A 23,247-nucleotide genomic window follows, 5' to 3' on the forward strand; every position below is an offset into this window, starting at 1 on the left:
TCACATAAAACTTTCTAATCCTTTCCTTTGCAACACTATCCCACCATGTCACAATGTCATCCACTCCCTGTTCTTCCACACTAAGCTCCCTCCATAGGACTGAAAACCCCTCCAACCCCTCCTCATCACCTAACACACTTATATTTAATTTCCAATAACTTCTATATATGTCCGCGAGCGTCCCCCACCCAACCTCCACCACCACTGCCCTATGATCTGACATTGTAGCCTCAACAGTACTGAAAGATTTCACATCCACTCCCTGAGAAAGGTACACTCTATCTAGTCTCGCAGCATATCCACTCCTAACAAACGTATATTCAGTCTCCCACACCGCCCCCCCAAAGGCATCACGTAACCTAACATCCCTTAATAAATCCCTAAGAGCCACAGACATATATCCAGCCCCTTTTGGGTCCACATCAGCCACCCTGATTACACTATTCCAGTCCCCACCAACTATTGCCACCTCTGGCAGTGCACTTAAGAAAAACACAAGATCCTCACACACAAAATCATTCTTTACCTTTATGTTATTTTCTGCCGGCGCATACACACTCACAAAAGACACACGCTTACCCATCCACCACCCATCCACACGCAACACCCTCCCTCCCCCTCCTCCCTCGCTTCTCTGCAAAACAAACGGGCTCGTCTCCCTTATTAAAATTCCCACACCACCTTTTAGACGGGGAGATGGCAGGGTAACTACTCGAAATCCTGCCACCTCCAACACCCTACCCTCTTTAAAATTGTGCTCCTGCAGGAACACAACATCCACTCTAGATTTATTCAGGAAATTACGAAACCAATCTCTCTTCATACCGCTACATAACCCATTAACATTTACAGACATACACCTAAGGCCTATTAAAGTTTCCACCCCTGCTTCCTCTCATCACTCTTTACAACTCCAGAGCTTGAATTTAAGTTTGACACCTTCAGAGTGCTCTCTTTCCCTCCCCCCTTCTTCCGGTGCCTCCTATCATGGCTACCACCACCTACACCACTACCTTCACACTTCACCTCAGTCTGTTTCCCAGGCCTTTGTGCAGGCGTAAGGACGTCATCAGAATCTGATGTAGCCGCCCTCTTTCTCGTGACCGTCATGTTACACATGTCTTGGTCAGATGTTGCCTCTCGATGAACCTCCACCTCTACCTGAGAATGGTTTAATGATTCAACGGACGACTCCAAACCACCATCACGTCCCAAATTATCATGTCTCCGACTTTCTGGAAGCGACGACTCTCCGATGACACCACGCTCAGATGTAACGTCCCTCTCTGGCGGTGACAAAGTCTTCAACACCTCCACCAATTCCTCCTCAATCTCAAGAACCTTCTCCTGTAATTGCTGCTCCTCCTTATCCACAGGAGACGATACCTGATCAGGCAGCTGGGGGAGGGACTCCAACTCACCGCCAGTCCTGTGTGCCCGATCCACTATCTCGCTCCACAAAACACCACGCCCTCCATCCGATGTTTGTTTCTCACCTGCCACCTTTGAAGCAGGGGCTGCGACGTCCACCACAGGTCCAGGCACACGTCTTCGCTTGTCACAGGTCGCCGCTATGTGATCATACTCACCACATAGGCGGCATGTACGTCGTTGTCCTGGGTACATTACCATTACCTGCGTCCTGAAATCTTGTAGATACACATAGGACGGTATTGGGTGCCTCAAAGTCATTTTGAGGTTGAAAGAACCCTCTGGAAAACCAGCATAGGCACCTGCCGCCCACGTACCATGTTGAGCATAATGCACCGTCCCATACGTCTCAAAAACTTTCCTTATATCCGCCTCGTCCGCCTCAAAGGGAACGTTGCGTAACTTGATCCACGTATAATGCCGTGAAACATCTATCATTCTTACACTGACAGCTGGTGTGACGCTAAGACTTACGTCCTGAAACCTGGTGACTAACGATTCATAAACCGTAGCTGATAGCAGTTTGACGAAAATTCTTTGGCCTCCGTTTAATGCTACACCATACAAGTCACTATCTTGTATGCCATATGTCTCCCGGATGATCTTTGGCAATAAGACTTGCGCAGAACTAGGCGTTATCGTTCCTTTAAGTAGCTCAATGCCTACAGTATTTATCCGGCGTCTCAGACTAACCGCCATCTTGACAATCACAGTGCACCTATGTTGTTAACAGAGGCGTGACAGCACCACTTCACACCACTGCAGCCAGGTAACTGACAAGGGAGCTCGCCTACAAACAGCAGAGGGGTGCAGAGCACAACCTCACTCTACCGTGGTCAGGCAGCGAATGTGTGTACACTTACCATATTTCTTTACAATTACCCACAATTCCCTTGCTGTATTCAAGAAGGAACATGGAAAGATCCTAAGTTTAATTCCTGTTTTGCCTATGTTGATGTACGTGTGTGTGTCTGGCACCAACCGTCTGGTTGATCAGGTTAACAACTGGGTCGTGACAGAAGTGAACTTTACAACTGACTGCGGGTAACCAACAATTCACTAACTGTAATAATGCCCCGGATATGAAAGTTCAAAGTCCATTAGTAATTTAATGAGCTGAAAGGTTTACAAGTATCAGATTATCTTCCTATACTATAAATTTAAAGCAAGACTGATGTGATTCATATTAAATTGAACAACAAATATATTCACTCTAAGACTGCAACCTTATTCCTGTTGTGACAACATTAAGGGTATTTCTCAAAACAAAGATGTTATGATACATACTTTTGCATCAATTTCTTTAATAATTCAACAAAAAATAATACCACACATACCCTTGTAGTCAACGGCGTTGATGTAATATTCCCCAGTGTCGAGATAATCTTTAATATCATCATAACTCCAGGCTGGTGAACCATCTTCTTTGAGTTTTTCAGCTATATAATGTAGGAGAGAGCAGCCGCGATTGTCTCTGATGGTTCCTGGGAGACCGTAAGACTCTAAGAGAGTCTTGACTCCACCTCCACGGTAGTTTCCCACTGACGCTGCACTGAACACATTATTTATTCTCTGCTGGAGTTCCTGAAGGCAAAGATACACTTATTTACTTCATAAACTTTGTCAACTTTAGTGAAGGTTAGTTTGAAAGAAATATTTCAATAAACAAAGTCATATTTACGGATTTCATTTTAGCGGATAAAGAAAGAAGGAAAAGCTAAGGAAAATTATTTGATATTTGATTTGGAGAAAGGTCAATATGATTCGTACCTTTAATTCCTGGGATACTTTCCTACCCTCAAATTACTATCCAGTCAGCCTGACGTCAATAGTGTGAAGATAATCAAAGGGAATTATAAGAGATAAAATTCGAAGCCATTTTGATGAACATATTGTGTACAGTTGTGTACTTCTTGGTAAAATTCCAAGGAATCTCTTATACACATTTTGCACACTTATGCACTGCTGCTTTTTCCCTCAAATATTCAGTGAGATTAAAATAGTTTTTACAAGCTTTGTGATAGTTTTTGGTGTCAATTATATTTTAATTTTCCAAAAAAATGAACTCATATTTTTACATTTTGGACTAAATCGGTTAGGTTTCCCATCATATCAATACACTGAAAACATCTTCTTGCAGGTATAAAAACTTTCGGGTGAATATATTTTTATAGCAATCAGTGACAAGGTTGTCAGTGAGCATATGTAGCTTATTACTTTGTCTAGTTTGTAAATGTAGATAATGATTCACAAACTATTTAAAACTGACGCCTGAGGAATATCATTTATGACATTTTTCTATTCAAATTTTACACCATTTCTTCCAAGATGTATTTTAGCCTGTCAGAGTTGATTAGTTCTGTAGGAAAACATTTTCTCTAATACTATGTGGTCGTGTTTTCTTAAGATGAATCACTGCTGCCAGATGTTGAAATAGTGTCGGCAGGTGTGCTGACAGGTGTAGGATCAAAGATGGTATGTGCACTGTCTAGTGTACTGGCAGGTACTAAAGCAGAGATGTCAGGTGTAGGAGAATTAACAGATCCAAGGTTTGCTTTGTTGCTGGGAAGAGGATCTATTCCCTCTGTGGTGGTCAGAGGAATTGTGTTAGAATTTCCTAAGGTAGTGGTTTGAGCTCTGTCAATTTGTGGGGTCTTAGTGATGACAAAATTCCACCAGTAATTTAACTCTAAGTAGAGCTCAGTGTGGGACTTCCAGTCTTAGTCAATAGTGTCACCATCAGCTGAGCCGCTTATGTCACTTGATGTAGGCTTGCACTGGCCTTCTACAATAGCTTGAAGGTTATCTAATGATTTGAGGAGCTCATGAAGTGCTTCCCTGTGATGGATTATCTTAGCTGCGACTTTACAACACAGCCCAAGAGGGCAGTCTTGATCTTTGGAGAGGAGTCACTGAGGTACTTCTTGTAGCTCTTGTAGCTCTAGGTTTGTATCCACATATACCACAGGATTATGGATATCCTTAAATTTTCTGAGATTTTCAACCTGGCTGCAATAGAATTCTTCTTTTGGAATGCAATCTGTGTGGCAGTAGTTGGAACAAGTAGGCTCTTTACATCTAAGAAGAATTTTATCTCTTGCAGTATACCTACAAACACTGTAGTAACTACTGGGACAACAGCCAGATAGCGTAGATATGCTTGCTATTTTGCGATGTGAAGTACACAGAGGAAGCGTTGTACGTTTACAATGAAGTTCAAGTGAGAGAGAGGGAAGGTGGTAGTATCGTGGGGGTGTTTATTACTGGGTTGGTAGTGAGGGAGGGTAAGGGCAGACTGTGGGCAGTCAAACTGAGAGTGTTTTCGTCTCACTATCACTTCATAAACACTGTTTATATGATCCACACTTTCACTACAGGAAGATGTTACACAAATCACTGTGTTGCACTGTACAAGTCACGTTGTTATAAAGCACCCGGATACTAGTACATAGCATTAAAGAGGTATAATATTAGATGCTCACTGTGAAGGAAGTAGTGACGTCACTCCTAGGCCTACCCTTCCCCTCACTCTCACCATATTGTTCACCAAAACACTCTTAAATATCACTGATTTTATAGAGGAGTTGGCTTACTTGTAGTAATGTGTTGTAGGTAGTACTAGGTCACTGAACAGTTTTTTTCCTCACCAACCCTCGTAGTTAAGTAATATTAAGAAAGATTGTGGAGCACACTGTGACACGTCCTCTCTCACTCTCTCTCTGTTCCACTCTACCACTTTTTGTTTACACAGGGTTTGACAAGGCTAGGTTAAGGATCCCTAGCTTTATTGACAAGCTATTTACAGGTTAAGGATTCCTAACTTTATTGATGTAGCTGTTACCTAGATCAGCTCATTTGAAAGCATTCTTTATTGTTATGAGACATGCAAGTAGGGAACAGGATGAAGTTGGAGCCTTCTGTGGGCCAGCATTTTCATTTCATCAACTGGCTCTATCTCGTTGACATCATAATACTGTACGAATGCTTTCCATACTCGAGTCATCCTGGGCATAAATGATCTCAGATGAAGTGATGTTCTGGAGATGTGTACAGCCAGAGTGAAGTTGCTACTTTCTGCCCGTGTTGTGGTATAGAAGCTTTCTTCTCTCTGTCCTCGAAGTGGATCCAAGTGTGGAACTTGTACATAACAGTAAGGCCACCCACATCCCTCCTGTATTGAAGGCTCTGCTGAAATGACAGATCTGTTAAGGACTGGTCCAGGCGAGAGATGAGACGTCTCGCTCTGTTCTTTACTCTGTCAAGCAGTCGCAGATGAGAGGGGGGGGCAGGCAAACCAAGAAAGTAGAGCATACTCAAGGTGTGAGCGTACTTGTGCCTCGTACAAAATCTTGCAATCCCTACTGTCAAGCAGATGTGAGATGTGGCGGAACTACAAAATGCATTAATTAAGATTTAAAAAATTGCTTAGTGCAAAATGTGATTAATGAACTTAATTTGTTTCAAGAACATAATTAGATATCTCATAAGGGATACCTTGAAGAGGTTCCCTCTTATTTTATCTTCCTCCTTTATGATTATATTTTGCTCATTACTTGAAAACGCCTTATCCAATTGGCTTAAAGTTTTCAACACATGTGGTACACATTAGGTACACATGACGAATGGGTGTTTGTGGGAAACAATTAGGCTGCAATACTAGGGTTGAAAACAGCAGATATTACCAGGATATCCCAGGGATGTGTTTAAAAGACAATATTCAAAATGAAGTTTCTATTAAAGGCAAAGCAATTGCTCAACAAAGAGAGATTGTAGAGGCAACGAGTGACTAGCTCCCTTAAGGTTTTTTATACAAATAGTAGGAGTCCAAGAAATAAGATAGATAAGCTAAGATTACTTGCAAGTGCAGGTAAAATAGATATTATTGCTATAACGGAGACCTGGTTCATTTTGAAAGATAGAGAAATGCCTTCAGAATACACCATGCAGGGTTATAAACTATTCCACACTGACAGGGTCAACAGTAAGGGTGGTAGAGTGGGGATGTATGTCAGAGATAATTTAAATTGTTGTGTTAGACAAGATAAAAGATTAGAAACATCGGACACAGAATCTGTTTTGCTACAGTTTCTCGAAGATCCTGAAAAATTAATTTTGGTGTGATTTATAGGCCCCTAAACCTTGATAGGGTGTGTGGTAGGCTGCTATGGGATGAAATTCATAAGGCGTCTGGATATGAAAATGTTGTGTTAATGGAAGATTTTAACTTTAGGCAAATGGATTGGAGCAATGTGACAGGAAATCTTGAGTCTAGTGACTTTCTTGACACGATTCAGAATTGTTTTATTAAAACAGTTTGTGACAGAACCAACTAGAGGAAACAACCTGCTTAACTTGGTTCTTGCCAACAAAGAATCACTAGTTAATAATCTTGAGGTTAATGATGAGCTTGGGGAAAGTGATCACAAATCATTTAGTTTCAATATATCATGGAATTACCCAGATAACTACAATCAAGTCTCTGTCCCAGACTTCTGCTTGGCCGGCTTCATGGGACTGAGAAATTCCCTGGGTGGGCTAAATTGGGATGACCTGACTATGGGTCACGTAGGTGGTTGTTAAGGTTTTTACTCAGCCCTCAAAGGAACTCTCCAAAGGCTGGCCCCTTCTCAGGAAAATAACTAATAGAAATATAGTATTAACAGGATACAAAAATAAATTTTTATTATATTAAAGGTAATACGATAAAACAATTAAAAATGACAATTAAACCTATTTGAAGCAAAATGAAAAATGAAATACATAAATAATATATGAACTCAAAGCTAATTTGTACAGGTGGTAATTGTAGAATGGCGAGCCATTGTTGTTGACACAGCTTCGAGTAGTTGGTGGATTATTATTATTATAATCAAGGGGAAGCGCTAAACCCGGAGGATTATACAGCGCCTGGGGGGGGGATGTGGAAGGCATTCAGGCTTAATTCGGGGAACTGGAGCACAGATCCAATTTCCTAAATCAAGAGCCCCTCACCAACATCAAGGAACCTTCCTTGAGGGGAGTAGTTGGTGGAAGCTCGGTGGTCGTCGAGGATGCAACAGAGGGAGGGGGGGGGGTCAGAGCTGGTACTTGACAACCCAGTAACAATTTCGCCACACTTTATGTCGAGCCTTGAACGATCCGTCACAATGACAGAAATGCAGGTCTTTCACTACTGAAAAAATGAAGCGTAGCTGCCTGGGTTTACATACAATAAGGTAAGTAGATCGTGGGTGACGTCTCATAACCAATGTTAGGTTATACTCCTTCAATAAATTTCTGCATGTGGCAGTCCAGGAGATATAATGGGAGCTGCTAGTCAAGTCATTATTCACCGGTTGGAGCCCAGCAGGTCACCTCTCTCGGTGTGGAAAAAGGGATGGGGGGTGTTGTGGGAGGTAGTCACTCAACCTGCCTTAACAAGCAGACTGCCAAACAAATTACAATTCCCCTACATTCACTCGCTACTCCTATCTACTGAACTTTTCCTCACACTCCCCCATACCAAAACTTATAGTCAAGGAATATAAGGAGATTTAGAGGAAAAAGTTCTAAAATGAAAAGTTGTGTAAGGTTGTGTGTGTGTGTACTCATCTATTTGTGGATGCAGGGGTCGATTCATAACTCCTGGCCCCGCCTCTTCAGTGATCACTACTAGGTCCTCTCACTGCTCCATGAGCTTTGTCAAAGCTCGTCTGGAAACTATGTATGGTTCCTGCCACCAGTACGTTACTTGCCAGAGTATTCCACTTCATGACAACTCTATGACTAAAGAAATGCATCTTAACATCCCTTTGACTCATCTGAGTCTTCAACTTTCAATTGTGACGCCTTGTTTCTGTGTCCCATCTCTGGAACATCCTGTCTCTGTCCACCTTGTCAGTTCGCAGTATTTTGAATGTCGTTATCACGTCTCCCCTATACCTCCTGTCCTCCGGTGTCTTCAGACGGATTTCTCTTAACCTTCTTTTGTAGCTCGATCGCTAGCTGCACTCAGCTCGCACACTGAGATCCAGAGTTGGAATCTCCGGTACGGCTGGATAAGATTAGGACGTGTTTCCATAAGACACCTGTGACTATGTATCTAGTAGTATGTTATTTCATGAAGCAATATAATTGTTTTTTTTATTATACGAAATATAGAGCTCCTTAACTATAGTATATATACTTAACATAGACATATATACTTACATTTAAGACCCGACTGATCAAATTATTGTCAGGAATCTCAATTCCTTCATTTTCCTTCACTGAGATAATCTGTATAATGTCCTTCTTTGCCTGGATGTGCGCCTCTACATAGGCGTCATGACGGTTGTCAGTCTGGCGCAGCAATGTTTTCACTAGTTCTGTCTTCCCAGTAATAATAGCATTCTTTAACTGCGTATCCACATTCTGAGGAATAAAAAAAAACATCTAATAATCAGCGTTCTTAAACAGTACCTCAAGTTTAACTTTCAAAAAATATTCAAAATAAACTAAGCATAATGGTGTGTTTTAGTTACCATTTTAACCTAGGCACAGGTCGATTACACACCAAACCTTGTCTATATGCGTGCATGTATGTGTGTGTGCATGTTTGTATGAGTGTGTATGTGTGTGTGTGTGTACTCACCTAGTTGTACTCATCTAGTTGAGGTTCCAGGGGTCTAGTCCAAGCTCCTGGCCTCGCCTCTTCATTGGTCACTACTAGGTCACTCTCCCTGAACCATGAGCTTTATCATACCTCTGCTTAAAGCTATGTATGGATCCTGCCTCCACTATATCGCTTCCCAGACTATTCCACTTCCTGACTACTTTGTGGCTGAAGAAATACTTTCTAACATCCATGTGATTCATCTGTGTCTCCAGCTTCCAGTTGTGTTCCCTTGTTGCTTTGTCCAATCTCTGGAACATCCTGCCTTTGTCCTCCTTGTCAATTTCTCTCAGTATTTTGTATGTTGTTATCATGTGTCCCCTATCTCTCCTGTCCTCCAGTGTCGTCAGGTTGATTTCCCTTAACCTCTCCTCGTAGGACATACCTCTTAGCTCTGCGACTAGTCTTGTTGCAAACCTTTGCACTTTCTTAGTTTCTTTACGTGCTTAGCTGGGTGTGGGTTCCAAACTGGTGTCGCATACTCCAATATGGGCCTAACGTACACGGTGTACAGTGTCCTGAACGATTCCTTATTAAGATGTCGGAATGCTGTTCTGAGGTTTGCTAGGCGCCCATATGCTGCAGCAGTTATTTGGTTGATGTGTGCTTCAGGAGATGTGCCTGGTGTTATACTCACCCCAAGATCTTTTTCCTTGAGTGAGGTTTGTAGTCTCTGGCCCCCCTAGACTGTACTCCGTCTGCGGTCTTCTTTGCCCTTCCCCAATCTTCATGACTTTGCACTTGGTGGGATTGAACTCCAGGAGCCAATTGCTGGACCAGGTCTACAGCCTGTCCAGATCCCTTTGTAGTTCTGCCTGGTCTGCGATCGAAGGAATTCTTCTCATCAACTTCATATCATCTGCAAACAGGGACACCTTGGAGTCTATTCCTTCCGTCATGTCGTTCATAAATACCAGAAACAGCACTGGTCCTAGGACTGACCCTTGTGGGACCCCGCTGGTCACAGGTGCCCACTCTGACACCTCGCCACGTACCATGACTCGCTGCTGTCTTCCTGACAAGTATTCCCTGATCCATTGTAGTGCCTTCCCTGTTATCCCAGCTTGGTCCTCCAGTGTTTGCACTAATCTCTTGTGTGGTACTGTGTCAAACGCCTTCTTGCAGTCCAAGAAAATGCAATCCACCCACCCCTCTCTCTCTTGTCTAACTGCTGTCACCATGTCATAGAACTCCAGTAGGTTTGTGACACAGGATTTCCCGTCCTTGAAACCATGTTGGCTGCTGTTGATGAGATCATTCCTTTCTAGGTGTTCACCTATTTGTGGTTGCAAGGGTCGAGACACAGCTCCTGGCCCCCCGCTTCACTGATCGCTACAAGGTCCTCTTGAACGGTATTATACTCACCCCAAGATCTTTCTCTTTGAGTGAGGTCCACAGTCTCTCGCCACCTAGCCTATACTCTGTCTGTGGTCTTCTTTGCCTTTCCCTGATCTTCATGAATTTGCATTTGCCGGGGTTAAATTCGAGTAGTCAGACGCTGGACCACTTGTCCAGTCTGTCCAGGTCTTTTTGAAATATTTCCTGATCCTCATCTGATTTAATTCTCCTCATTAACTTCACATCATCTGCGAACAGGGACACCTCTGAGTCTATCCCTTCCATCATGTCATTCACATATACCAGAAATAGCACTGGTCCTAGGACCGACCCCTGTGGGACCCCTCTCGTCAAAGGTGCCCACTGTGATACCTCATCCCGTACCATGACTCTTTGTTGCCTCCCTGTCAGATATTATCTGATCCATTGCAGTGCCCTTCCTGTTATACACGCCTGATCCTCTAGTTTCTGCACTAGTCTCTTGGAAGGAACTGTCTCAAAAGCCTTTTTGCAGTCCAAGAAAATGCAATCAACCCACCCCTCTCTCTCGTGTCGCACTTTTGTAACTTTGTCATAAAACTCCAGAAGGTTTGTGACACAGGATTTGCCTTCCATGAATCCGTGCTGGTTTTCATTTATAATCTTGTTCCATTCCAGCTGCTCCACCACTCTCCTACTGATAATCTTCTCAATGACTTTGCATACTATACACGTCAGTGACACCAGTCTGTATTTTAGTGCCTTTTTTCTGTCTCCTTTTTAAAAATGGCAACTACATTTGCGGTCTTCCATACCTCAGGTAGTTGCCCTGTGTGTTTGTGTGTGAGTGTGTGTGTGTGTGTGTGTGTGTGTGTGTGTGTGTGTGTGTGTGTGTGTGTGTGTGTGTGTGTATGTGTGAGCGTGTATGTGTGTGTGTGTGTACTCACCTATTTGTACTCACCTATTTGTGCTTGCAGGGGTCGAGTCTTAGCTCCTGGCCCCGCCTCTTCACCGGTTGCTACTGGGCCCTCTCTCTCCCCGCTCCATGAGCTTTATCAAACCTCGTCTTAAAACTGTGTATGGTTCCTGCCTCCACTACGTCATTTTCTAGGCTATTCCACTGCCTTACAACTCTATGACTGAAGAAATACTTCCTAATATCTCTCTGACTCATTTGTGTCTTCAACTTCCAATTGTGGCCTCTTGTTTCTGTGTCCCCTCCCTGGAACATCCTGTCTTTGTCCACCTTGTCTATTCCACGCAGTATTTTATATGTCGTTATCATGTCTCCCCTGACCCTCCTGTCCTCCAGTGTCGTCAGGCCGATTTCCCTTAATCTTTCTTCATAGGACATTCCCCTTAGCTCTGGAACTAACCTTGTCGCAAACCTTTGTACTTTCTCTAGTTTCTTGACGTGCTTTATCAAGTGCGGGTTCCAAACAGGTGCTGCATACTCCAGTATGGGCCTGACATACACGGTGTACAGTGTCTTGAACGATTCCTTACTAAGGTATCGGAATGCTGTTCTCAGGTTTGCCAGGCGCCCATATGCTGCAGCAGTTATCTGATTGATGTGTGCTTCCGGAGACATGCTCGGTGTTATACTCACCCCAAGATCTTTCTCCTTGAGTGAGGTTTGCAGTCTTTGGCCACCTAGCCTATACTCTGTCTGTGGTCTTCTGTGCCCTTCCCCTATCTTCATGACTTTGCATTTGGCAGGATTAAATTCGAGAAGCCATTTGCTGGACCAGGTGTCCAGTCTGTCCAGGTCTCTTTGAAGTCCTGCCTGGTCCTCATCAGATTTAATTCTCCTCATTAACTTCACATCATCTGCAAACAGGGACACTTCTGAGTCTAACCCTTCCATCATGTCGTTCACATATACCAAAAATAGCACTGGTCCTAGGACCGACCCCTGTGGGACCCCGCTCGTCACAGGTGCCCACTGTGATACATCATTACGTACCATGACTCGTTGTTGCCTCCCTGTCAGGTATTCTCTGATCCATTGCAGTGCCCTTCCTGTTATATGCGCCTGATGCTCTAGCTTCTGCACTAATCTCTTGTGAGGAACTGTGTCAAAGGCCTTCTTGCAGTCCAAGAAGATGCAATCAACCCACCCCTCTCTCTCGTGTCTTACTTCTGTTATTTTATCATAAAACTCCAGAAGGTTTGTGACACAGGATTTGCCTTCCATGAATCCGTGCTGGTTGGCATTTATACTCTTGTTCCGTTCCAGGTGCTCCACCACTCTCCTCCTGATAATCTTCTCCATAATTTTGCATACTATACACGTCAATGACACAGGTCTATAGTTTAGTGCCTCTTTTCTGTCTCCTTTTTTAAAAATGGGAACTACATTTGCTGTCTTCCATACCTCAGGTAGTTGCCCAGTTTCCAGGGACGTGTTGAAGATTGTGGTAAGTGGCACGCACAACATATCTGCTCCCTCTCTAAGGACCCACGGGGAGATGTTGTCCGGTCCCATTGCCTTTGAGGTATCGATGTCCCTTAGCAGTTTCTTCACCTCCTCCTCATCTGTATGTATGTCGTCCAACACTTGTTGGTGTATTCCTTGCTGGTGTCCCCATCTGGTCTGTCCCCCCAGAGTCCTTCCTGTCTCTACTGTAAATACTTCCTTAAATCTCGTGTTGAGCTCCTCACATACCTCTTGATCGTTTCTTGTGAGTTCTCCACCTTCTTTCCTCAGCCTTATCACCTGGTCCTTGACTGTTGTCTTCCTCCTAATGTGGCTATACAGCAGTTTCGGGTCAGATTTGACTTTCGATGCTATGTCGTTTTCATACTGTCGCTGGGCCTCCCTCCTTATCTGTGCATACTCGTTTCTGGCTCTTCTACTAATCTCCTTGTTTTCCTGGGTCCTATGCCTCCTGTACCTTTTCCATTCTCTGTTGCACTTAGTTTTTGCCTCCCTACACCTTCGGGTAAACCAAGGACTCGTTTTGGTCTTCCTATTATTTCTGTTTCCCTTGGGAACAAAACTTTCCTCTGCCTCCTTGCACTTTGTTGCCACATATTCCATCATCTCGTTTACTGATTTTCCTACCATTTCTCTGTCCCACTGAACCTCCTGCAGGAAGTTTCTCATACCTGTGTAGTCCCCCCTTTTATAGTTTGGCCTGTCCCCTTCAGTTCCTGTTACCTTCTCCACTTGTAACTCTACTATATAATCAAAACTCAGAACCACGTGATCGCTAGCTCCAAGGGGCCTCTCGTAAGTGATGTCCTCAATGTCTGAACTGCTCAGGGTGAACACAAGATCCAGTCTTGCTGGCTCATCCTCCCCTCTCTCTCTGGTTGTGTCCCTGACATGTTGATGCATGAGGTTTTCAAGTACCACATCCATCATCTTGGCTCTCCATGTTTCGGGACCCCCATGTGGCTCCAGGTTTTCCCAGTCGATCTCCCTGTGGTTGAAATCGCCCATTACCAGTAACTTTGCTCTGCTCGAGTGAGCTCTTCTTGCCACCTCAGCCAGTGTGTCCACCATCACCCTGTTGTTTTCTTCGTACTCCTCTCTTGGCCTCCTGCAGTTCTGTGGTGGGTTATACATCACTCCAATGACTACTTTATGTTCTCCGGACTGAATTGTACCTACAATGTAGTCTCTTTCTCCAATCATGTCCATGCCTTCCATTTCCTCAAATCCCCATCGGTGTTTTATGAGCAGTGCAACCCCTCCTCCCCCTCTACTCCTTCTATCTTTCCTCAGGATCTGATATCCTGTTGGGAAGATTGTGTCTGTTATTGTCTCAGCGAGTTTTGTTTCTGTGACTGCTATGATGTCTGGGGATTTTTCACTGATTCTTTCGTTCCACTCCTCATGTTTATTCGTTATTCCATCCGCGTTTGTGTACCAAACTTTCAGTTTCTTTTCTATCATTGTGGTCATGCAAGAATATTGGGGTTGGGGGAGCGAGAGCCTTGGTGGGGGCCTATATGGGGCTGTGGTGTAGGTGGGGTTTGTGATGATGGGGGTGGGGTCAGAATGCCCATAAGGGACAGCTGTTGGGGTGAGGTTTGTGATATGGGGGTTGGTGGCAGAGGGAACAGTGAGTGGGTTGTAGTATAGGTTGCTCAGTTGCGTTGGGAATGTCGCGGTTGGAGTCTTTTGGTGGGAGATTCTGTGGGGTGTGTTTGCCCTTCCTCCTGTGTCTGGGTCCTGCTCATCTTCGTCATTGCCTCTCGTTCCTCCTTGCATCTCTGTACCCTCTCTTTCAGTGTAGTCCTTTCTTCTTGTGTTCTGTCGCGGTCGAGGTATACTCTCTGGTACCCCTGTTTGTCCCTCAGTCTTGCTTTCTCTTGCAGAATCCTGGTTCGAACTGATTCTTCCTTGAAAGTTACTTTGACAGGCCGTATCCTTCCACTCGCAAACCACCCAATTCTCTGAAAATTTGTCACCTGGGTCATATCGCCCTCACCTATTGTTTTCATGATGCCTTCAATCATTTTTTTCTCCTCCTGTTTTATTTCTTCAAAGTTGTCCCCCTTGGCTTCTTGGAGCCCGTACACAAAAACTGACCTCGCCCTTTCCTCCTCCCACTGAGTCTCCATCTGCTTCCTCTGAGGCATTTTATTTCCTTCCATTGACATGTTCTTGCCTTCAGTCCCTGTCATATCTGAAACTTCTATTCTCAGTGAACTGTCTTTCATGACCAGCTGTCCCTTGCTACTGCAGTTGGCTGTTAGAATCTCTGCATATAGCATACCTTCATTGTCTTCGGACCTGTCATTTGATCTTAGTGTGCTCCTCGTCTTTTCCCTGGCCCCACGTGGGTCTGATAGGGCCTTCGCGTACGGCATGTCTCCGTTGTTGCTTACCGTCCCCTTGTCTGCGCCTGACATTGAATTTCCTGATGTCACATCTGAATTGTCATTTGTCTCTCTAATCTGTTTCAGGCTTTGCAGTTTCTCTTCTAAGCACTGTATCCTAGCTTCTGCTGCTAAGACCTGTACTTCCCACTTCCTGAACTCTTCAGCTATCCGCTCCTCCATTTTCTTACCAAGCTTCCTTCCCCACTCTTCCTCCCTTTTTTGGAGCTCTAACTCCCAGTCTTTCCTCCCTGGTTCATCCACCAGATCTCTGGTTTTCCGTCCTCTAGGGCCGCCCTTATTTTTTTTTTTTTTTTTTTTTTTTTTTTTTTTTTTTTTTTTTTTTTTTTTTTTTTTTAACTACAGACAGAAGGCTAGAGGATGGAGAGGGTAAGAGGGGGAGAGAGAAAGGGTAGAAAGAGGGAGAGAGAGGAGAGAGTATGGGGGTGAGGGATAAGACCAAGGGGGAGAGAGAGAGAAATGTGAGGGGGGAGAGAAAGGGTAGAGAGAGGGAGAAAGAGAGGGAGAGGGAGAGAGAGAGAGAGAGAGGGAGAAAGGAGGGTGAGGGAAAAGGCTATGAGAGAGAGAAATGCGAGGGAGGGGAGATAGAAAAAGAGAGATGGAGAGAGAAGCCTATAGAGAGAGAGGAGGGTGAGAGATAGGGTTATGGGAGAGAGAGAGAGAGAGAGAGGGAGAGAGGGAGAGAGAGAGGGAGAGAGAGAGGGAGAGAGAGAGGGAGAGAGAGAGAGAGGAGGGTGAGGGATAGGGTTATGGGAGTGAGGAGAGATGGAGAGTGAGAGAACGGAATCAGCAAGGCATCCTATTGGGGCAAGCGTTCCACAAGGAAGTGTGCTGGGTCCACTGTTATGGAATGTCTACTTCAAGATCCCAGAATGTGCAGACGACTGTACACTGACATTCACTTATCCAAGAGAAGAAATGCCAGCTGCTCTAAGCTACATCAATCACCAGCTGAGAGCTATATCAGCTTGGGGAAATAGATGGCAAGTAACATTTGCACCTGAGAAAACGCAAATGATGATCGTCTCTAGGCACCATGATGGTAATGCTGGTGCAGTAGTAAGGATGAATGGGACGATGTTGGCACCTGGAGAAGAAGTTGATATCCTTGGGGTGAAATTTGACTCCAAACTAACCATGAAGAACCATGTTGTAAATCTTGCAAACAAGGCAGCCAGGAAGCTTACAGCACTTCGCCGTATCTCGCATCTGCTTGACAGTAGGGGTTGCAAGATCCTGTACGAGGCACAAGTACGCTCACACCTTGAGTATGCTCCACTTTCTTGGTTTGCCTGCCCCCCCTCTCATCTGCGACTGCTTGACAGAGTAGAGAACAGAGCAAGACGTCTCATCTCTCGCCTGGACCCATCCTGGATAGATCTGTCATTTCAGCAGAGCCTTCAACATAGGAGGGATGTGGGTGGCCTTACTGTTATGTACAAGGCCAATATTGTCAAAATACCACACTTGGATCCACTTCGAGGACAGCGTGAAACAAGCTTTTATGCCACAAGACGGGCAGAAAGCAGCAACTTCACTCTGGCTGTACCCTTCTCCAGAACATCACTCCATCTGAGATCATACATACCCAGGATGACTCGAGTATGGAACACATTCGTACAGCATAATGATGTCAACGAGATAAAGTCAGTTGATCAAATGAAAATGCTGGCCCACAGATGGCTCCAACTTCATCCTGTTCCGTACTTGTATGTCTCATAACAATAAAAATGCTTTCAAATGAGCTGATGTAGGTAACAGCTCTTAGCTTGCCAATAAAGTTAGGAATCCTTAACCTGTAATATAGCTGTCAATAAAGCTAGGGATCCTTAACCTTGTCAAACCCTGTGTAAAAAAAAAAAATAATAAAAAAAAGAGAGAGAGAGAGAGAGAGAGAGAGAGAGAGAGAGAGAGAGAGAGAGAGAGAGAGAGAGAGAGAGAGAGAGAGAGAGAGAGAGAGAGAGAGAGAAAGAGTAGGGGGAAGGGGAGGGAAAAAGGCTATGAGAGAGAGAAACGCGAGGGAGGAGAAAGAGGAGGGAGTGAAGGCAAGAGCGGGGGAGGGGAAAGGTCTTTGGGGGAGGGAAAGGTGTGTGGGGGGGTGAGGGGACGCGATCAAATTCCAAGGATCAGCTGTGTGAATGAGTGGGTGTGTGTACTCACCTAGTTGTGGTTTCAGGGGTCGAGACTCAGCTCCTGGCCCCGAGTGTGTATGTGTGTGCGCACGTGTGTGTGTGAGCACGTCAGTTGTTTATGTGTCCCAGAAATACATTTCACCTCTGTGTATCCGTAATACTAATAGTGTACTCACCTAGTTGTACTCACCTAGTTGAGGTTGCGGGGGTCGAGTCCGAGCTCCTGGCCCCGCCTCTTCACTGATCGCTACTAGGTCACTCTCCCTGAGCCGTGAGCTTTATCATACCTCTGCTTAAAGCTATGTATGGATCCTGCCTCCACTACATCGCTTCCCAAACTATTCCACTTACTGACTACTCTGTGGCTGAAGAAATACTTCCTAACATCCCTGTGATTCATCTGTGTCTTCAGCTTCCAACTGTGTCCCCTTGTTACTGTGTCCAATCTCTGGAACATCCTGTCTTTGTCCACCTTGTCAATTCCTCTCAGTATTTTGTATGTCGTTATCATGTCCCCCCTATCTCTCCTGTCCTCCAGTGTCGTCAGGTTGATTTCCCTTAACCTCTCCTCGTAGGACATACCTCTTAGCTCTGGGACTAGTCTTGTTGCAAACCTTTGCACTTTCTCTAGTTTCTTCACGTGCTTGGCTAGGTGTGGGTTCCAAACTGGTGCCGCATACTCCAATATGGGCCTAACGTACACGGTGTACAGGGTCCTGAATGATTCCTTATTAAGATGTCGGAATGCTGTTCTGAGGTTTGCTAGGCGCCCATATGCTGCAGCAGTTATTTGGTTGATGTGCGCTTCAGGAGATGTGCCTGGTGTTATACTCACCCCAAGATCTTTTTCCTTGAGTGAGGTTTGTAGTCTCTGACCCCCTAGACTGTACTCCGTCTGCGGCCTTCTTTGCCCTTCCCCAATCTTCATGACTTTGCACTTGGTGGGATTGAACTCCAGGAGCCAATTGCTGGACCAGGTCTGCAGCCTGTCCAGATCCCTTTGTAGTTCTGCCTGGTCTTCGATCGAGTGAATTCTTCTCATCAACTTCACGTCATCTGCAAACAGGGACACCTCAGAGTCTATTCCTTCCGTCATGTCGTTCACAAATACCAGAAACAGCACTGGTCCTAGGACTGACCCCTGCGGGACCCCGCTGGTCACAGGTGCCCACTCTGACACCTCGCCACGTACCATGACTCGCTGCTGTCTTCCTGACAAGTATTCCCTGATCCATTGTAGTGCTGTGTGTGTGTGTGTGTGTGTGTGTGTGTGCCTTCCCTGTGTGTGTGTGTGTGTGTGTGTGTGTGTGTGTGTGTGTGTGTGTGTGTGTGTGTGTGTACTCACTTAGTTGTACTCACCTAGTTGAGGTTGCAGGGGTCGAGTCCAAGCTCCTGGCCCCGCCTCTTCACTGGTCGCTACTAGGTCACTCCCCCTGAACCGTGAGCTTTATCATACCTCTGCTTAAAGCTATGTATGGATCCTGCCTCCACTACATCGCTTCCCAAACTATTCCACTTCCTGACTACTCTGTGGCTGAAGAAATACTTCCTAACATCCCTGTGATTCATCTGTGTCTTCAACTTCCAACTGTGTCCCCTTGTTGCTGTGTCCCATCTCTGGAACATCCTGTTTTTGTCCACCTTGTCAATTCCTCTCAGTATTTTGTATGTCGTTATCATGTCCCCCTCCCCTATCTTCCTGTCCTCCAGTGTCGTCAGGTTGATTTCCCTTAACCTCTCCTCGTTGGACATACCTCTTAGCTCTGGGACTAGTCTTGTTGCAAACCTTTGCACTTTCTCTAGTTTCTTTACGTGCTTGGCTAGGTGTGGGTTCCAAACTGGTGCCGCATACTCCAATATGGGCCTAACGTACACGGTGTACAGGGTCCTGAACGATTCCTTATTAAGATGTCGGAATGCTGTTCTGAGGTTTGCTAGGCGCCCATATGCTGGATGTGCGCTTCAGGAGATGTGCCTGGTGTTATACTCACCCCAAGATCGTTTTCCTTGAGTGAGGTTTGTAGTCTCTGGCCCCCTAGACTGTACTCCGTCTGCGGTCTTCTTTGCCCTTCCCCAATCTTCATGACTTTGCACTTGGTGGGATTGAACTCCAGGAGCCAATTGCTGGACCAGGTCTGCAGCCTGTCCAGATCCCTTTGTAGTTCTGCCTGGTCTTCGATCGAATGAATTCTTCTCATCAACTTCACGTCATCTGCAAACAGGGACACTTTGGAGTCTATTCCTTCCGTCATGTCGCCCCGCCTCTTCACTGATCGCTACTAGGTCCTCTCCCTCTCTGCTTCCTGAGCTTTGCCATACCTCTTCTTAAAACTATGTATTGTTCCTCCCTCCGCTACTTTTCTTGCTAGGCTATTCCACTTCCTGACGACTCTATGACTGAAGAAATACTTCCTAACGTCCCTGTGACTCGTCTGAGTCTTCAGCTTCCAACTGTGACCCCTTGTTTCTGTGTCCCCACTCTGGAACATCCTGTCTCTGTCCACCTTGTCTATTCCCCGCAGTATCTTGTATGTCTCCCCTGACCCTTCTGTCCTCCAGTGTCGTCAGTCCGATTTCCCTCAACCTTTCCTGGTACGACATTCGCCTGAGCTCTGGAACTAGCCTTGTTGCAAACCTTTGAACTTTCTCAAACTTCCTGACGTGCTTGACCAGGTGTGGGTTCCAGACTGGTGCTGCATACTCCAGTATGGGCCTAACATACACAGTGTACAGTGACTTGAACGATTCCTTATTAAGGTATCGGAACGCTATTCTCAGGTTTGCCAGGCGCCCGTATGCTGCAGCAGTTATTTGGTTGGTGTGTGCATCCGGTGTCGTGCTCGGTGTTATGGTCACCCCAAGATCTTTCTCCCTGAGTGAGGTCTGTAGTCTTTGTCCACCTAGCCTATACTCTGTCTGCAGTCTTCTTTGCCCCTCCCCAGTCTTCATGACTTTGCATTTGGCAGGGTTGAATTCGAGAAGCCAGTTTCTGGACAACGTGTCCAGCCTGTCCAGGTCTCTTTGCAGTCCTGCCTCATCATCATCCGATTTGATTCTTCTCATCAGCTTCACATCATCTGCGAGTAGGGACACTTCAGAGTCTATTCCTACCATCATGTCGTTTGCGTATATCAAAAATAGCACTGGTCCTAGAACTGACCCCAGTGGGACCCCGCTCGTCACAGGCGCCCACTGTCATACCTTCTCTAAGGACCCACGGGGAGATGTTGTCCGGTCACACCGCCTTTGAGGTAACAAGGTCACTTAGCAGCTTCTGCACCTCCTCCTTGGTTGTTCGTATGTCATCCAACACGTGTTGGTATATTCTTTCTTGATGTTCCCTTCTGTGCTGTCTTCCTAGAGCCCTTCCTGTCTCTACTGTAAAAACTTCCTTAAATCTCCTGTTTAGCTCCTCACATACCGCCTGATTATTTTTTGAGTTCCCCACCTTCTGTCCTCAGTCTGATCACCTAGTCTTTGACTGTTGTCTTCCGCCTGATGTGGCTATGTTATTTTCATACTGTCACTGGGCCTCCCTCCTTACCTGTGCATACTCGTTCCTGGCTCTGCGACTAGTCCCCCTATTTTCTTGTGTTCTCTGCCTTCTGTACATTTTCCATTCTCTATTGCACTTTGTTTTTGCCTCCCTACACAGTCCGGTAAACAAGGGGCTTGTTCTGGTCTTCCCATTGTTTCTGTTGCTCTTGGGAATAAACCTTTCCACTGCCTCCTTGCATTTTGTTGTTACATATTCCATCATTTCATTTACTGTCTTTCCTGCCAGTTCTCTGTCCCACGGAACCTCCTGCAGGAAGTTCCTCAAACCTGTGTAGTCCCCTCTTTTATAGTCTGGCTTTTCCCATTCAACTCCTGTTACTCTCTCCACTTGCAACTCTACTATGTATTCAAAGCACAGAATCACATGGTCACTAGCTCCTAGGGGACTCTCATATGTGATGTCCTGAATGTCTGAACTGCCCAGGGTGAACACAAGGTCCAATCTTGCTGGTTCATCCTCCGCTCTCACTCTGGTAGTGTCCTTAACATGTTGGTGCATGAGGTTTTCCAGCACCACATCCATCCACCACACCACTATGGAGATAATCCCATAGTCTATTAAGGTGGCGAGAGCAGTGGCAGCTCCAGCATAATCACTGAGAAAGTTAGTTAATGTGTATAAATACTGCAGAGTACATAGCTACAGTACATAAAACACTGCGCTGCACTGCTCAGTAATACAGACATATTCAAAAATTTCAGTCACAAATGCTGGAGGCTAAACCTTAACCAGTCAACTTCATAATTGGCACTGAATCTCTAATGTATATAAGGACCATGGTGTAATAGTGCACAAAATGCATGATGAAGGTTTAACAGGAGAAATAGGTTGACGGATCTATGACTTCCTAACAAATAGAACATAAAGAGTAGCAGTATATATATATATACATATATATATATATATATATATATATATATATATATATATATATATATATATATATATATATATATATATATATATATATATATATATATATATATATATATATATATATATATATATATATATATATATATATATATATATATATATATATATATATATATATATATATATATATATATATATATATATATATATATATATATATATATATATATATATATATATATATATATATATATATATATATATATATATATATATATATATATATATATATATATATATATATATATATATATATATATATATATATATATATATATATATATATATATATATATATATATATATATATATATATATATAATATATAGTATGTATACTGGATATGGCTATAGTGGCTCCTATATATGATATATATCCTCCTGAAAAGGGCTGCGGCTGAGTGGCTCATGCGGCAGAGCGGTCCCTCCTGAAAAGGGCTGCGGCTGAGTGGCTCCTTTTCCTGAGTGGCTCCCTTTCACACCTATATGCTAATGACCTTGACCTCGAGACCACCTCACCCTCGAGACCACCTCACCTTCGAGACCACCTCGCCCTCGAGACCACCTCACCCTCATCCCTCTACCCTCAACCCCCACCCACGACCCCCACCCACGCCCCCCACCCATGCCGCCCCAGCCGCCCGCCCGTCGCCCCTCGCGCCCCGCCCGTCGCGCCCACCCGCGCCTTCTGCTGTGCCTTCTGCAGCGTCGTCTGGATCGCCCCCGCTCCCCGAATTTTTTCCGATTTTTTTCGAATTTTTTTTTATTTTCTTGTGCTCTCCTCGGATCAAATTTTTTTGGTTCCCCCTCTCCCCACTTTCACCCCCATCCCAATTTTTTTTTTCGCGATAATACAAAGACTCTACTTCCTCGGATCAAGTTTTTTGGATTCTCCCCTCTGGAGGTAAGCATTCAAAATGGACTCCCACTTTCACCCCCATCCCAATTTTTTTTTCTGGATAATACAGACTCCATCTCCTTGGATCAAGTTTTTGGGTACCACTCCTTCCACCCCCAAATTCCCTGCTCCATCTCCTCGGATCAAGTTTTTCTCGATATAAATAATACAAAGATTTCCCCCACCATCCACTTCTACCCTCTATGTCCAAGTATTTCTCCTCCACTTCCTCGAATCAAGTTTTTTGGATTCCCCCCTCTGGGTATAAGCATTCAAAATGAACTCCCACTTGCATCCCATTTTTTTTTCTCGATAATACAAAGACTCCATCTCCTTGGATCAAGTTTTTTCTGGATAATACCAAGACTCCATCACCTCGGATCGAGTTTTTGGATTCTCCCCTCTGGTGGTAAGCATTCAAATGAACTCCTCCTATGGGGCATGGTACTGTCTCTTACTACAGGTCTAAACAAGTGTGACGTCACCCC

General features: G+C 44.7%; 1 long non-coding RNA gene across 1 annotated transcript in view; it reads right to left on the bottom strand.

Annotated features, from left to right (window-relative positions):
• Positions 1 to 2,315: 2,315 nt before the first annotated feature.
• Positions 2,316 to 23,247, bottom strand: part of LOC128684032 (uncharacterized) — a 44,589-nt gene continuing 23,657 nt past the window's right edge. Inside the window, exons 2-3 of the long non-coding RNA XR_011391486.1 lie at positions 8,620 to 8,823; positions 2,316 to 3,015 (exon numbers count right to left, since the gene is read on the bottom strand). This is a non-coding gene — a long non-coding RNA (uncharacterized lncRNA). The remainder of the gene's footprint in view (positions 3,016 to 8,619; positions 8,824 to 23,247) is intronic.

This window comes from Cherax quadricarinatus, unplaced genomic scaffold (genome assembly GCF_038502225.1).
Source record: "Cherax quadricarinatus isolate ZL_2023a unplaced genomic scaffold, ASM3850222v1 Contig2622, whole genome shotgun sequence".
NCBI classification, from domain to species: Eukaryota; Metazoa; Arthropoda; class Malacostraca; order Decapoda; family Parastacidae; genus Cherax; species Cherax quadricarinatus.